The sequence below is a fragment of the Helianthus annuus genome, chromosome 8 (genome assembly GCF_002127325.2).
Source record: "Helianthus annuus cultivar XRQ/B chromosome 8, HanXRQr2.0-SUNRISE, whole genome shotgun sequence".
NCBI classification, from domain to species: domain Eukaryota; kingdom Viridiplantae; phylum Streptophyta; class Magnoliopsida; order Asterales; family Asteraceae; genus Helianthus; species Helianthus annuus.
The window spans coordinates 146,985,201-147,003,203 of NC_035440.2; positions in this window are offsets into that span (position 1 = coordinate 146,985,201).

The window sequence follows — 18,003 nt, forward strand, 5'->3', positions numbered from 1 at the left end:
CATGAATTTCGTCGGTAGGAATGGCAACGTTAACTTGAGTTGGACTTCTCTTCAGATTGGATACATGAAATGTATCGTGAACATTATTCAGTTCGGCAGGTAGATCCAACTTGTATGCTACGGTCCCAATTCTCTCCAAAACCTTGAAAGGACCAATGTAGCGCGGATTCAGCTTCCCACGCTTCCAAAGCGTGCCACACCCTTCCAGGGTGATACCTTCAACAAAACCATATCCCCAACCTCAAACTCCTGAGGTTTCCTTTTCAGATCTGCGTAGGTCTTCTGACGGTCACGAGCCGCATTAATGCGATCTCGGATTTGCGCAATCTTATCTGTAGTTTCCTGAACTACATCAGGACCTACCAATTGTCTATCACCTGCGTCAGACCAACAGAGCGGCGACCTGCACTTGCGCCCATATAACGCTTCGAATGGCGCGGCACCAATACTGGTGTGGTAGCTGTTGTTGTATGAAAATTCAACCAGGGGTAAATGCTTATCCCAGCTACCGCCTAAATCCATAACACATGCTCTCAGCATGTCCTCCAACGTCTGAATCGTCCGCTCACTTTGTCCGTCGATCTGCGGGTGAAAAGCTGTGCTCAGATTCAACTTGGAGCCAAAAGCTTCCTGGAAGGATTGCCATATCCTTGACACGAACCTTCCGTCTCTATCAGAGATAATCGAGAGTGGTACTCCATGGCGTGTAACAATCTCTCTCATGTAGATTTCAGCCAATTTGCTTGTATTATCCTTCTCGCGGATAGGTAAGAAGTGTGCTGACTTCGTTAAGCGATCCACTATCACCCAGATAGTGTCATGGCCTTTTGGCGTTCTTGGCAACTTCGTAATAAAATCCATGGAGATTTGTTCCCACTTCCACTGGGGAATTTTTGGTTGCTGCAGAAGTCCCGAAGGCTTCTGGTATTCCGCCTTAACTTTGGCGCAAGTTAAACATTTGCTCACGTAAATAGCAACATCGCCTTTCATCCTAGGCCACCAGTAATAATCCTTAAGATCCTGGTACATCTTATCCGCTCCAGGGTGGATAGAGTACCGCGACTTGTGAGCTTCATCAAAGATAACCTCTCTTAAACCACCAAACAGAGGAACCCAAATCCTTTTCTCAAAACACAACGTTCCTTCCCTGTTTGGCACCAATATCTTCTCCATCCCACGGAGATATTCTTCCTCAAGGTTTCCCTCCTTGAGAGCTTCCTTCTGTGCTGCACGAACGCGCGAGGAAAGGTCGGTTTGAATTATCATTTCCATAGCCCTAACCCTTATGGGCTTGATTCTCTCTTTACGACTTAGGGCATCAGCGACTACATTCGCCTTCCCTGGATGATACTTGATCTCGCAGTCGTAATCGTTCAACAACTCGACCCATCGCCTTTGCCTCATATTCAACTCCTTCTGGTTGAATATATGCTGGAGGCTCTTGTGATCTGTGAAGATCGTACACTTTGTACCATAAAGGTAGTGTCTCCAGATCTTCAAAGCGAAAACCACTGCGCCAAGCTCCAAATTGTGCGTGGTATAGTTCTTTTCGTGCACTTTCAGTTGGCGTGACGCGTAAGCAATAACCTTCTGGCGTTGCATCAACACGCAACCCAATCCTTGACGTGATGCGTCGCTGTATACCACAAAATCATCTGTACCTTCTGGTAGAGCTAAGATTGGCGCGTTACAAAGCTTATCTTTCAATATCTGAAACGCTTCATCCTGTTTGATTCCCCAATCAAACTTCTTATCCTTCTGCGCGAGGAGTGTCAACGGTTGAGCGATCTTTGAAAAGTTCTCGATGAACCTTCGATAATAGCTAGCCAAACCCAAGAATTGCCGAATCTCGGTTGGCGTCTTTGGCGTTTCCCAATCTTTGATCGCCTCGATCTTGGTGGGATCCACGTGGATTCCATCACCGTTTATCACGTGCCCAAGGAATTGCACTTCCCTTAGCCAAAACTCGCACTTAGAGAATTTGGCGTACAACTGTTCTTTCTTCAGCAGCTCCAAAATGGCTCTTAAATGCTGCTCGTGCTCAGCCTTCGTCTTTGAATAAATCAAAATATCATCGATGAATACGATCACGAACTTATCCAAGTACGGCTTACAAACTCGATTCATCAGATCCATGAACACAGCAGGTGCGTTTGTCAGACCAAACGGCATAACGAGAAACTCGTAGTGTCCATATCGAGTTCTGAAGGCTGTCTTCGGGATACTCTCCTCTTGTATCCGTAGTTGATGATATCCAGATCGAAGATCGATCTTTGAGTAGAAACTTGAACCTTGAAGTTGGTCGAATAGATCATCAATCCTTGGCAAAGGATACCTATTCTTGATCGTCAGCTTGTTCAACTCTCTGTAGTCAATGCACATACGGAAACTACCGTCCTTCTTCTTGACAAACAAGACCGGAGCTCCCCAAGGCGAGAAGCTTGGTCGGATAAAACCCTTGTCTAACAACTCTTGAAGTTGTGTCGACAGCTCTTGCATCTCAGACGGAGCAAGTCTATAGGGTGCCTTAGCCACAGGCGCGGCGCCTGGAACTAAGTCGATGCGAAACTCCACTTGCCTCTGAGGCGGCAATCCAGGCAAGTCTTCTGGAAAGACTTCTGGGTATTCCCTCACGACAGGGATGTCTTCGATCTTTGGCTCCGCAGCCTTTTTATCCACAATGTGTGCCAGAAAAGCAACACATCCTTTCTTCAAACACTTCCTTGCCTTCAAGCAGCTAATCATCCTCAACGGCGTCTCACGCTTCTCCCCATGCACAACAATGGTCTCACCATCATTAGTCGGAATACGAATTATCTTCTCGTGACAAACTATCTCTGCTTTGTTACTCGATAACCAATCCATCCCTACTACCACGTCGAAGCTTCCCAACTGGACCGGTAGTAGATCGAGAGCAAACTCACACTCTCCCAGCTCGATTACGCAACCTCGAATCACCTCGTTAGCTTCTACTAACTTCCCATTCGCTAATTCGATCGAGTACGGAATATCTAACTTACTAGCAGCTAAACCAAGCATGTTTCTAAATTCTAGCGATACGAACCTATAATCGGCACCAGTATCAAACAAAACGGATGCATAGCGTTGGTTTACAGGGAACGTACCAATGACAACATTGGGATCCTGGCGCGCTTCCCTGGCTTCCATGTTAAAAACTCTTCCGCGTGCCTGGTTTAATTCTGGGCAATTCCTCTTGTAATGCCCAACATCACCGCAGTTAAAACATCCGGGCCTCTGCCCGTTCCCACCATTGTTTCCAGCTTGATTGTTTCCCTGGTTCTGATTCATGGCGCCCGCTTGGTTAGCATGATTGGCACGGTTTCCATTACCTCCCTGGTTTCCTTGTGGGCGGTTTCCATCGCCACGATTGTTCTTATTCCCATATCCTCCTTGGCCTCCCCGGCTAGCAGTGGCCCAACAAGTCTCCTTCAGGTGGCCAGCCTTCCCACATGCTTCACAAACTTTTATCCCACAACAACCAGAGTGATGTCATTGGCATGAGTTGCACTTGGGCTGTGCACCCATATATCCCTTACTTTTCTTTCTACCACCAGCTGAATTTTGAGCTGGCGCATTCGATTCCCCTTTCTTAACCACCATCCCGGTGCCCTGCTTGAAATTCGAGAATTTTCGCTTGTTACCACCTGAAGACTCCACATGAGTCTCCTTCTTCTTCGGCTCGACTTCATCAAACTTGTTCAACCAAATTGCCTCTTCGGTGAGAGCCACACTCAAATCAATAGCTTCCGTGATAGTTGTAGGTTTGGAGGAAGTCACCATGCTGATTATTTGAGGAGCCAATCCCCAAATGAAGCGTTCAATCCTTTTAAACTCAGGCGTAACCATGTAGGGTACCACATGCGACAAATCGTGGAACCTCTGAACATACTCAGCTATCTTAGAACCTTCCATTTTTAGATGCCAGAACTCGGTCTCCAACCTCTGAATTTCAGCGTGAGAACAGTACTTTTTGCGCATGAGTTCTTTCAACTCAGTCCAGGTCAGTGCGTAAGCCGCAGCTTCGCCCAGTGTTTGGACTTGTAAATTCCACCATGATAGGGCTCCATCCACAAATAGCCCTGAGATGTAAGTGACTTGTTGATCCAGCGCGATTTGCTCATGCGAAGTACGGACTCGGTTTTCTCAGCCCAGCGGACGAAAGCAACAGCACCTCCTGTGCCATCGAAGTTTATGGGCTTGCAATCCAAGAATTGTTTGTAAGTACACCCATGCGGTGGATTGTTGTTGTTGCCCGTGTTGCCGGAGTTGCTTCCACTCATTCCTCCTTGCGAGGCAGCATATTGAGCAATAGCAGCAGCAATGACTTGCTGTAGTTCGTCCTGAGTAGTAGGCATTGGCTGAGGTTGACGTCTTGGCGCCATCTTCTAAAGATGTGTACGTTGGTCAGGCCATAGTAAACATACGAATATAGTAATAGTAATAGCACATAACATCTCATGTTACGATCATTATACACACAACATCCCATGTCCCAACATCCCATGTCACAAGTATTATATACACAACATCCCATGTCCCAACATCCCATGTCACAAGTATTATATACACAACATCCCATGTCCCAACATCCCATGTCACAAGTATTATATATACAACATCCCATGTCCCAACATCCCATGTCACAAAAATATAAATAAGAAATCAAGTGCATCAGATATGGTGAGAATACCGCGATTGCTACATATATCGAGACCATAATGTAGTAAGTGTGGCATACAACCATCAATCAAATAGGGGCTACATCACCCCCGTACAAAACTATATCATATCAGTATCACATACATCAGGTACATCAAATAAGTATCAACAAAAGTCAGTAACATCAGGTGGTCTCCAAAAGGCTGTGCAGTCACAATCGCTGTCGTCTCACCAACGTCTACCTTTATAGCACCGATGAGCTCTATGCAGATGGGGGTGGAGGAGGGGGAAAATGAGTGTAGAGTAAACGGCGTAGATGAAGCCAGTCCTCCTCCATCGCCTGCTGAGTGTGAATAACAGAAGCGATCTGCTGCTCCAAAGTCAGAAGTCGGGCAGCGAAGTCCGGGGGTAATGATCGAAACGGCTGAAAAGGTGAGGATGTCTGACCATGACATGGACCTAGTGATAGCTGAGCTCTCTCGAGCTCCTGGAGTCGCTGCGTATGGGACTCATGCTGATGGACAAAGGACATCAAGACGTCCTCTATGGTGTGTCCCATATGGAATGGATGATATGGATCAGTGGGTGGCATCGGAGAGGAAGATGACCAAAGCAGTGGCGTGCTGGTGGGATCGAATGGTGCTGCATGAACAGGTGAAACAGAAGATGGAACAGATGTCATCTGGGGCACGAAAGGAATAGACATCGGTATGTGCCCAAAAGGGTGGGCTGAAGAGCCCTCTCCAGGCCTCGCTGGAGGTATAATCTGAGGGATCGGCAAGGTGAAATCATCGGATCGTGTCACAGGGATCTGAAACGAGAAATCAGCATGATGTGCATCAGTGTGATGTGGGGGAAACGGTGGAACATCCTCGTCAGCAGGTATCCAACCGTGCTGAGCGTCCTCATCGGGTGGATCCAGGTGATCAGCAAACAGAGCGTGCTCAGGCTCGAGGGGAACAGGATCAAATGGAGCAATGACAGGGTCAACTGGTGCAACATGCTCAACTGGGTGGTCAACAGAGATATCAGCAATCAAAGGGGGATCAACAAAAGGTGGATCAACAACAGGATCACCAGCTATAACATGGTCGTCAACAATCAAAGGAATGTCCACAAGATGGTCACCAACAGGTGGGTCTGCTAATATGGGCTCATCAGGAACGCCGGCATGTACCAGGTCATGCTCATGTACAGGATCTAGAGCAACTGCCTGCTCTGGGGCCAAGGCAGGCTCTGGGTCATCAAAAGCCATATCAAAATCAAACTCTGGATCAAAGGGATCAACAGGATCAACGGGATCAACAGGGTCCTCCATATGCTGGTCCATAGGTATGTACTCAATATCGTGGTCAGGATCAAATCCTGGAGGAAAAACGGGATCAGAATCCTCAATGTCGTCGTGCTCGAACACAAAGCTCGGAATGGGTGCGGCAGAAGATGCCTGATCGGGGTCCGAGTCATGTACAAAATGCTGAGTGCTCACCTCGTGGGACGGTGCAGATGCCACAGACTCAAAGGAGTCTGGTACGGGTGAATGGGCGGGTGAGTCCTCAACAGGAGCACCAGCGATCATCAAAAGATCGCCAGCGGGAAGAGGGGCTGCATCAGGAATCTCATCCTCGAAAGGCTCGTCCTCAAAGAGATCAACATCGCCGTCAGCCTCGGCGTCGGGTAGCAAGTCGTATGCTGGATATGAAGCAAGAGGTATGGGAGCTGGAATCGCTACCAAGGGAAGATACTCAGCAGGTGGGTCATCGATATGCTCATCAGCGCCATCGGGCAGAGCAAAGGGCTGGAAGTCATCATCATCGGTGCTGGTGAAGTCGGAGGTATCCACCTCGTGCTCTGAAGACACAATGTCGTCCGATACTATGGGTAAAGGTCCGGTGGTATCTGAATCACCCGTGGCTGGTGAGTCCATGGGTCTGTAACATAAACACAATCATGCACAAAAATCAGTAAATCAGGTAATCACACAAGTTACCAAGTAATAATCACATAATCCTCCTAGTCCCACTAGCCTCCCAGCCTCCCAGACTGTCCTTCCTAGTCCCACTAGCCAACTTTCCCAGCCTCCCAGACTGACTCCCTAGTCCCACTAGCAAACTTTCCCAGCCTCCCAGACTGACTCCCTAGTCCCACTAGCAAATTCTCCCAGCCTCCCAGACTGACTCCCTAGTCCCACTAGACAACTACCTCGATCCATTAGATCGAGCCTCGGCCTCCCAGACCGAGCCTCAGTCTCCCAGACCGAGCCTCAGCCTCCCAGACTGAGCCTAAAAATAATAAATAAAATATGCTCAACATTTGTTTATAAAAACGTTTTGGATCTGGACTTAAGTGGTATGCAGTAAAAATGTTTTCGTGAGAGCCCTAGTGATCATAGTCTAGACTCAAGAAGGAATCCTAGTTCGCTATGAACAGAGCTCTGATACCAAGCTGTCACACCCTGGCTTTGCGGAAGCGTGGTTAATTTGGTGTGACTTCTTAATACCATAGCTAAATCATAACCAGCTATATGAATTAAAAATATGCAAGATCATCCATTAAAATAAAAATACCAAAACATTGTCTTAACGGGTTAACACCCAACAACCATAAACTTGTCTAACATTACAAACCCAAACACAACATAAACATGATTCAAGGACTGTGACTTGTCCAGGAAAGAGTCACATTCCCCGAACCCTGGATGACCGTGGTGACTTATGCAGCGGAAAACATGCCATACCGTGCCAGATCTTTAATTCCCTGAAATACATGTAAGTTGAAAAATCAACTATAATGTTGAGCGAGTTCATGCGAAAGTGAGTAAATAAACCTTTATCTTTATCAAAAACCTGGTATGTAGCAAATAAGGAAAAAAGAGATCACCAATGGTTTGCAAGGCCATTGATATGTGTGAAATGCAAGTAGGAAGGCTCAAACCTAGCAAATTTATGCGTCGGGAACAAAGTCTGTAACACCCCCAAATTCCACCTGCGGAAACCCCACGAGGCATGTTACGCATCAGAGTTCGAGCCACCAATCACATTGAACCAATGATAAATATTTAGATAAGTCATGACATTAATTACCAAATGAGATGTCTACATGATATCAATTCTCAAAAGTTGTGTAGCGGAAGCATGTAATCGTTTCATAATAATAATCAAAATCAATGCATTGTTTATAAGTGAATACAAGAGTCTCGATCCATGACCACTCCAGCACTCCCAGATAGCAAGTCCATGTTCCAAACGTTAACGACCTACAAGCATGCAAACAAGTGTGTCAGACTACGCTGGTGAGTTCAAAGTGTTGCTTACGTGTTGTGTTACCAGATATATGTTAATGCGATTCAATGATGCGTTACGATGTTGCTCAAGTTAGTTACCCTAGGGACTACGCCCTTACGTAACCGAGGAGTGTGCCTCTTAGCAACCCACTATGTTGTTCAGTTAGTTACCCTAGGGGAACCGCCCTTACGTAACCGAGGAGTGTGCCTCTAAACAACCATAGTGAAACCCAGATAATTAGTTCACCCCCGTCCTTACGGCCCGGTGTGAGGTTTCCCACCTAATAGCGCTATCAACTAATTACCCCCATTGCCCTCCAGGCAATAACCAAAACCGATTAAGTTGTTTACCCAATGTTTCCCTTCCAAATGTTTACCAGTTGCCCCAAACCACCGGGACGCATGCTTGAGAAAATGCAATGAACTCACCTGGGATTGCTCGGTATGATACACAAAAAGATTCAGTTAAGCTACAATGTGATCAACCACGTCCTAGCATGTTTATCATACGCGTCAGGTTTGATTCGAGTAAAGCACGTATAGTTACACGGAGTTAATCACGTTACAGACACGTATAGATCATGGCAAACATGTATCGCATATTGTCAGTCAAGTTCATATCATGCTAACACGTATACACAACCAAAGGTAAAGCCCAGTAACAAGCGGCCCAATATCTAAACAGAAAACGGCCCAACAAATAGCGTTCAAGTCTTGTGCGATTAGAAAGCCCAAACATAAAAACACCCGGCCCAAACAAAAGCCTTGTGCGTTCCGGTTGGGCTTGCGTGACAGGGTTTAAGTTTTGAGGCCCAACCGTACCCGGCCCAAATAGCAGACAACAATTAGTTTGTGCGACTGAGGCACCTTGTGCGACTGGAGACCCCTTGTGCGACCAGGGTCTCTTGTGCGTGTGGACACTTGGGCTGTCCGGCCCAACAGAACAGACCTGATTCTTGTGCGGTTCTATTCGGGCTGATCGGCCCAACAGCTTAACAATTTGTACGTTTGTGTGTGGCCCAGCATGTTGTGCGATTCCATATCATATTGTGCGATCATGCCAATCTTGTGCGACCGGGACTGGTGTGACTGGTCAGCTTGTACGTATGGGCATCTTGTGCGAACAAGATGCCTTGTGCGATCAATTTAATTATCCGAATATCAAGCAATCGGTTACAACTAATTAAAGGGTTTCCAAACTTATGATATCAATCAACAGAAACAGTTTCTAAACCAAAGCAATTATCGATCAAACAAGCACATCTAGCATTCAAATCACATGAACCCTAAACGAAACATAATCACAAACACCAACCAAAATCATTAACATGTATCCGTTTTATTCTTATCACAGCCGATTACTAGGTGTTTGGTTCTAACCCTAGATCATGCAAATCCAAATCATAGGAACAATGTTGAGTGACCACCATACGGTCGATTTAGAATCATTCGGTATGCACACATCAAGAACAGCCCGATTCATAAACAATTTCACAATCCGAATTACATAACATACCAACAGATTTATCATCATTCTATTCGGTTCATAGCATATCATTATATAACACAATTCACATGAACATCGCTACATAAACATCATGCAAAACACATAGATCATAGCATCAACAACATGCAATCAAAAGACACAAGAACTAACCGATTAGAAGGAGGAAAGGGGAACCGGCCAAGACAAGAGCTTCGAGAGGGAGAGAGTTGTGGCTGCCGTCGAGTTCCAAGCAAAACGAGAGAGAGATAGGAAGTCTAGGGTTTGTGTGTGTGTGAGAATTGTAACAAGTGAAAGAACAAAACCCCTAGATGGATGCTTGTTTACGTGCAATACAAGTGGGCCGAACCCCATTCGGGTGCCCTATGGACCCGCGTACAAGGTGTAAAGCCCAATGGCTTTGTACGATCAAGTGTGGGTGTGTGTCATTGTACGATCCGGGTTTCAACTAAACATGGATTACACACATTCACATATAACAAAACACGACATTCAATTAACACAGTTCACGTAAGCACGTAACGTTACACAGAAGCAGGTTCGAATCACGAGTTGTCACAGTATCCCCAACTAAAAAGAAATTTCATCCCGAAATTTGGTACGCACTCACTGAAAAAAGTTAGATAAGTTAAAGCTAGGTAAGTTATATCGTTTGCTGGTTTTCCTGGGGTGTCACAAAGTCATCCCAAGGTCCGTTATGCTGGACCTGGGACTGGGCTCGCTACACCCAAATAGATCTACCGCTCTTGCCCCTCGGTCCTACCCTGAGGATTAATGACCTCAAGTTTCCGCCTACCCATTCACATGATCTAAAAGTAACCCTCCTTACGCTAACCATACCATGTAATAAGTAATCATAATCATTGTAACATGTATTTCACCCCCGCAGTTAGAAAACTGAAAACAGTTAAGAGAAAAGGGGGACATGAACTCACAGTCAGTGCGTCGCTAAATCAAGCACTCCAAATATCCGAAAGTTGTGCAACGACCTACATGTGCTAATTCTATTAGACGGATGGCCGTGCTTTAGCTTTATAGTTTAATTTTCGGGAAACAGTTAGACAACCGTTCCTTGTATCTATTTGGTAGTTAATCTCCTTCCCAAGGATGGGGGATTTAATACATGCGCGTTCAATTTATAATATTAAGTCTCACTTAATATATTTTACTTCTCATTCCAAAATATAATTATTTTTCTCAAAAATATTATATTTTCTCTACACATAATATTTTCCAAAAATAATACGTTGACAACATACTCGTTTATGAATATTTCCGTATTAAGCGTAAGTTACGTTTTGGCGAGTAAGTGGTAATAGTAATTACCGTTGTAACTTATATGTTTGTCGTGTAAGCGTTTGCATTATTTTGGGTTCGTCAAAGTTTGTAAATATTATTTTTACTCTAAAAAAATAATATTTATATATTTTCACAAAATAATCATAAACAGTGTGGTGAAAAATATATTTATCGAATAAATATTTACCACGTTTAGTTTTGTGAAAAATCCCACCTCCGATTATTTAATAAATAAAGTCATGGCGAAATATATTTGAAAATATATCAAAAATAGTCTAACACTTGTAAATAATTCTAAGTGTTAGATTTTAGAAAAATTTCGCCAGAGTTTCCCCTGTAACTGGAGGTGGCCACGCTTTCAAGCGTATCATTTTCTTTTACAAAATCATTCCAACACTTCATTAAATCAACCAATCAATTTCCGATACTTCAAATTAGTTTCAACACATCAAACTTGTAGACTAGTATGTAAAATCGCATTATTACATGAACTTGTAGTTTTTCCGAAAATCATAGTGTAGATCACCTTATATTTAGTGGATCTATGTATAAAATAGTTTAGTCTTGTAAAAACCCCGTTTTTAGAACAAATCATCCTTTACAACTTCCCGACAACTTTTATAAAAATTGTTACTTTGTCGGATCTTTCGTTTCACAAGTGTTTATACACTTGTAGTTTGTAAAAATCATATTTGTTAACATGTCACCCAACTTTTATAAAACATGATTTTCTCGACACTTGGTTCTACGAATATACCACTTGTACATACGTAGATCGGCTCGTTTTAAATACTATTTTACAAGTCAAAATACTTTTACACAAGTTCATGATTCTCGTGTGGTGGAGTTTCACCTTTTAACCCTCGTACCGACAGAAACAAGCTTATGTCAAGATCTATGATCTTAACAAAGTCGGGTTAAACGATGATAAGAGCCACCACATCGTAGATCGGGCCTCAATAATCAACATACTCAAATACTACAACATTTACACATGTTATGAGCTTTTAACCAACAATATTCGAGTTTTAGTAGACTTTATAGATTCAAAACGCATGATTCCGACTTTTAACCGTTAAAAATCATATTAACCACTTTAGATACGATTGAGAGTGAGTTTTAAACATTATACCTCTAGCTCGGGGCTAGGGAAGAATCTAGTCGAAAATGGCGTGGATAAAAGCAAAGAAACGAGGTCCTTCAACTTCCGCTTGCTTCAAGGTTCCTTATACGTGATCCGTAAGCCTTGTATATGCTTGAAATGGAGAGATCAAAAGCCGACAATGGATGGATGGTGGAGAGGGGTTACGGCCGAGAGTAGGGAGGAGCAAGAGAGAGAGTTGAGTTGGTGAAATGTAGATGACAAATCTCTAATGTTAAGTGAGGGTATTTATAGAGAAATTCTAGTGCCATAATCCTTTGGTTAACTTGTCATCTAGATATCCACAAAAATCAAATAAAATAATCAACTTTGTACCCTCTAGTTACATGAGGACCAAACCGGCCCAAGGGGGGGGGGGTCACTTGGTTCGATTTCAATTGTTCAGTTAGAGTTTAGTTTAGTTAAGTCGGTTACTTTAGAGATTAACCCCGTTAGTTGCATGATGCGTTATAAAGCGGGTGTTAGGGTAGTCAGGGACCCTAACTGGCTCAGAAAAAGGCTAACAATATTTCTGACAATATTTTTATGTTCCGGGTATTGTCCGGTTGTTCGGTTGGATAGTAATCCGTTAAAGTGCTTAAGTAATCCTTTAAGCGTCGTAAATAATATTTTTAGCGACACAATTTATTCTGCAAAGTGTCAGGAATATTTCCTTATGTTTTGGCACTTTATTAATTTGCTAGAAGCTAGTATGTTGATGAAAGTGCTGTGTTTCGTGCTTAGAGTACGTTTTAGGCACATCCAATCATTACATCTTATTCCTAGAGACGCAGTTCTACAACCCTTGTATCCCTACACACACTATGGGTGTAGTAAAATATTTCTGGCTCATACAGGCCCTTAGAGGCAGTGCTTGCCTGATGCTGGCTATATCAGCATGTTCAATAGGTTATCCGTTCAAATGCTACTGTGCTTTTGTGCATCATGTTTGTCACTAGAGTTTAGTAAGTAAATAATGTAGTGACGGAAATCAAAGTATGATGCAGATATGTACATGTATCAACAGTCAAGTAGCAGTTTATCAGTAATCTCAGTCAAGCACAGTAATTAAGCAGCAATTAATAGTTAATTAAGTCGTACGGATACCTGGTTTAGTGAGGGTTGTCACAATAGGACTAGTTAGACGTCTCGAACGCGCTTTTGCGTGCACGACACGTTAAAGTAGCGTAAGCTACCTTAATGGGTCGCGATGGGTCGAAAGCACTTAGGTTAGGTTCCGATTTAGGATGTAGGCTTTGTTAAACCATATCACATGAGTTCCAACACTCATTTGGTTTACAAGACCTCATTCTGTCCGATCTTCCAATTTAGGCGTCTATTGTTTGACTAGTGGTTCGATTACTAGGTGCTACTTGATTCCTTTGATTTGCTTGAGGTTGTTTGAAGTTCTATTGATTGAGGATACTTTGCACTTCATGTGAGTACATAGTTCCCCTATTTTACTGTTTTTAAATGTTTTGGGGTGATTCATATGTACGAAATGTTTTCAAAGTTTAAACGATGATTTCAAAAACGATTAAAACGATTTTTACTAAACTAAGAACGATTTCGATAAAGTGAACAAACTTGTTGGTTGTAGTTACATAACGAATGACATTCATTAGCATTGATCAAGCCGACCAGTATTAGGTTATGGTACCATAGGATCTGACAAATCCCGTTACTTTACTACACCCATGGTTATGTGTGGGGGTTGTGGGTAGCGACTGAATCTGATGTTTGTTAACTTACCCTTTGGTGGTTTGTTAATACAAGAACGAGTTGAACGATGGACGAGTCACAAAGGTTTGAATGTTATTAACGAGACGACCATATATAAGTTTTCACAATTAAAACGAGGACGATTTAAACGATCTAAACGAGTAAACGATTTGGGAACGATTTGGGAACGAGTAAACGATTTGGGAACGATATGGGAACGATTTGGGAACGATATGGGAACGATTTGGGAACGAATTGGAAACGATTTGGAAACAATGTTAAACGATTTCGATAAACGATTGGTTTTTGGTTAAGTGTATAGATAACGAGACGGGGGTAATATGGTGAAAACATGGTAGATACGCCGCTGGTACTTCTTATATATAAGTGTTTTCATCATATTACATATCGTGGCGTTATTTAGTTCACTTGGGTAAACGATTTTGAAACGATGTCACACAACGATGTTTTTCTAAGAGATATAAACTATATGAGTTTTAACGAGTTTTTACAAGATGTTTTACAAGTTGGTTTTCTAAAGCAAATGTTTTTGGGTTAAGAATCATGGCTACGAGGTTTTATAAACTATAACCCGCTTGATTTGAGTTGGTTAATTAAGTTGCAATATTATACTCTTTTCAAAACAACGTTTTTAATAAAGTATTGCAACACTTAAACTAGCCATGAATTCGACACTCCTATAAAACCTATGTACTCGCCAGCATTTCTTTGCTGACTAAGTTTTTACATATGTTTCAGGTGTTGATGCTTGAATGACTACTAGGATGCATGCGTCACATAGGATCTGGACGAGGCCTTAGTGACATAATAATAGTGATAGACGATGTAAAACTTGTTGTTCTATGTGTTAAAACTATGTAATGTTTAATTATATCAATAAAACGAAACTATTTTTGTATCCATGGTTATGAAACAATAGCTTCTGTTGCAAAACTCCCCGACGTTTCCGCCACGGTTTGTTGTCCTACGTGGTCGGGGTGTGACAGAAGAAAGTTGGTATCAGAGCCAATGGTTATAGGGAATTAGGTTATTAGTAATGCATTGACCTAGACTATAACTTTAGGACCCCAACGCAAGTTTCTTTGCGTTTAGATTTTAAAACAATACCGTCACCTATCCTTAGGTGATAACCACAATGAGAACACAAAATTCGAATCCGCTTTGAAAACTAATCATCTGTTCTAGGATGATTGATTACTAGGTTTTGAAACCTTCGTTATAAGGTTTCGAACCCTTTAAGTTTTCAAAATCTCGTCAAAGTTTGGGTCTAAATAGTGTGAACACATGCGAACTGGAAGAGTGGGTGCCTGTACCCTGGGTCTTCTGTCTAAGGCTAGAGTGTTCGTACAAATCCGCAGTATCGGACCAGTCACTCTTACCTGGGAACTCTTGGGGTGAGTGTCCACTTATAGGCGAGCATGTCTTCAGCGATACATTATATTAACCCATTTACTTTGATTAATCTCTGTGTGTCGTTTGTTTGTTCGAGCTAACGAACAAATGATCGCCTCTCTTGCATTTTGTCGATGCCTCTTGTGTTTTTCCAATTGTCGATCCCGCTCATGGAGGAGCATTCAATTTGAATGCAAACGAGGCTCGAGCTGACCACCTCGTTGTCGATGGTACCTTTCTGGTGAACGATACGTTTCTTGTTAACAATCGATCTGCATCTATTCTTTTTTTTTGATTCTGGAGCCGATAGAAGTTTTGTTTCTTTGTCTTTTGAGCCTTTGCTAGCGATACCTAGAACTAAACTGAGGAAACCCTTATCTGTCGAAGTTGCTTCTAGTAAACCTTTGTTCTTGATTCTGTTATTCGTGGTTGTCAATTGAACCTTGATAACCATCTTTTTCCCATTGACCGCACGCCGATGCAACTTGGGAGTTTCGATATTATCGTGGGGATGGATTGGTTAACCAAACATCATGCTGAGGTGGTTTGTTTTGATTAGATCGTTCGCATTCCTTTGTCTTCTGGCGATGTTTTGGAAGTTCGTGGCGATAAACCTTCAGGTGGATTGAAGCTTATGTCATGTATGGAAGCCCAAAGGTATTTGCGAAAAGGATATGTTGCCTTCTTGGCACATGTCACCGAGGAGAAAGCAAGAGTAAGAGTATTCAGGATATTCCGATTGTTCGGGATTATCCAAAGGTGTTTCCTGATGAACTGCCTGGTTTGCCTCCAGTTCGTCAAATCGAGTTTCATATTAACCTTGTACCCATTGCCAACCCAATTGCAAAAGCGCCTTATCGACTTGCACCGTCGGAGATGCAAGAATTATCGAAGCAGCTTCAAGAGTTATCTGATAAAGGATTCATCCGACCGAGCTTTTCACCTTGGGGAGCTCTTGTCCTCTTTGTGAAAAAGAAAGATGGGTCTTTTTGAATGTGTATCGATTATCGTGAGCTGAATAAGCTTACCATTAAGAATCGATATCCCCTACCTCGAATTGATGATCTCTTCGACTAGCTGCAAGGTGCTTCATGCTTTTCCAAGATCGATCTGCGTTCTGGGTATCATCAACTTCGTGTTCTCGAAGAAGATATTCCCAAAACTGCTTTCCGCATGAGATATGGGCATTACGAGTTCACAGTCATGCCTTTTGGCTTAACAAATGCTCTAGCTATCTTTATGGACTTAATGAATAGGGTCTGTAAACCCTATTTAGACAAGTTCATTATTGTATTCATCGACGATATTCTCATTTATTCGAAGACTCGAGCCGATCACGAGCAACACCTTCGCTTAACGTTGGAACTCCTTAAGAAGGAACAACTTTTCGCTAAATTCTCCAAGTGTGACTTCTGGCTTAAAGAAGTTCAGTTTCTGGGTCATATAGTCAACGAGCAGGGTATTCATGTGGATCCATCCAAGATTGTTGCTATTAAGGATTGGAGTACGCCAACGACACCTACAGAGATTCGATCTTTTCTTGGTCTTGCTGGTTATTATTGTCGATTCATTTCTAATTTCTCGAAGATCGCGGTTCCACTCACTGCTTTGACTCAAAAGAATAAGCCTTTTGAGTGGGGACCTAAACAAGAAGAAGCGTTCCAAACGCTAAAATAGAAGTTATGTAATGCTCCTGTTCTATCTTTGCCCGAGGGAAGCGATGATTTCGTTGTCTATTGCGATGTGTCCAACTTAGGCCTTGGTTGCGTCCTCATGCAACGAGGTAAGGTTATAGTATATGCATCTAGACAGTTGAAAGTTCACGAGGAGAACTATACGACTCATGATCTTGAGTTAGGAGCTGTGGTTTTCGCGCTTAAAATCTGGAGACACTACCTCTATGGCACGAAGTGTGTGGTTTTCACAGACCACAAAAGTCTCCATCATATTCTTAATCAGAAAGAGTTGAACATGAGGCAACGACGTTGGGTTGAACTCTTGAACTATTACGATTGCGAGATTCGCTACCATCCTGGTAAGGCGAATGTCGTGGCCGATGCGCTTAGTCGAAAAGAGCGAGTCAAACTTCATTCTGTTCAAACACTATCCGATATTCAAACTCGTGTTTTTCAAGCTCAGCAATCTTGTGTCTCACAAAATTTGATGGGTATGGAATTACCACATCAGCTTGAGCTTAAACTCGAAGCAAAAGGCGATGGTTTGCTTTATTTCAAGGATCGTTTGTGGGTCCCGAAACAAGACGATCTTCGCGCCCTAGTGATGGACGAATCTCACAAGTCTCGATATTCTATCCATCCAGGTGCTGATAAAATGTACAAGGATCTTCGTACTAAGTTCTGGTGGCCTGGTATGAAGAAAGATGTTGCCTTGTATGTAGCGAAATGCCTAACTTGTCTTAAAGTCAAGGCTGAACATCAACGACCTTCTGGTTTGCTTGTACAACCAGAGATACCGGTTTGGAAGTGGGAGAGCCTTGCGATGGATCTCATCACTAAGTTACCGCGTACATCTAAAGGTCACGATGCTATTTGGGTTGTTATTGATCGATTAACGAAGTCAGCTCATTTTCGTCCGATTCGCGAGGATCTATCTGCTGATAAACTTGCAAAGATTTATGTTGATGAGATTGTATCTCGACATGGTGTTCCTTTGGATATCATTTCCGATCGCGATGCTCGATTTTCATCTCATTTCTGGAAGACCATGCAATCTGCTATGGGAACCCAACTAAATCTAAGCACTGCTTATCATCCCCAAACAGATGGACAATCCGAGAGGACAATTCAAACTTTGGAGGATATGCTTAGAGCATGCGTGATAGACTTTGGTGGTAATTGGGATTCTCATCTGCCAATGATCGAGTTCTCTTACAACAATAGTTATCATGCTAGCATCAATATGGCACCATTCGAAGCTCTCTACGGTCGAAAATGTCGTTCACCT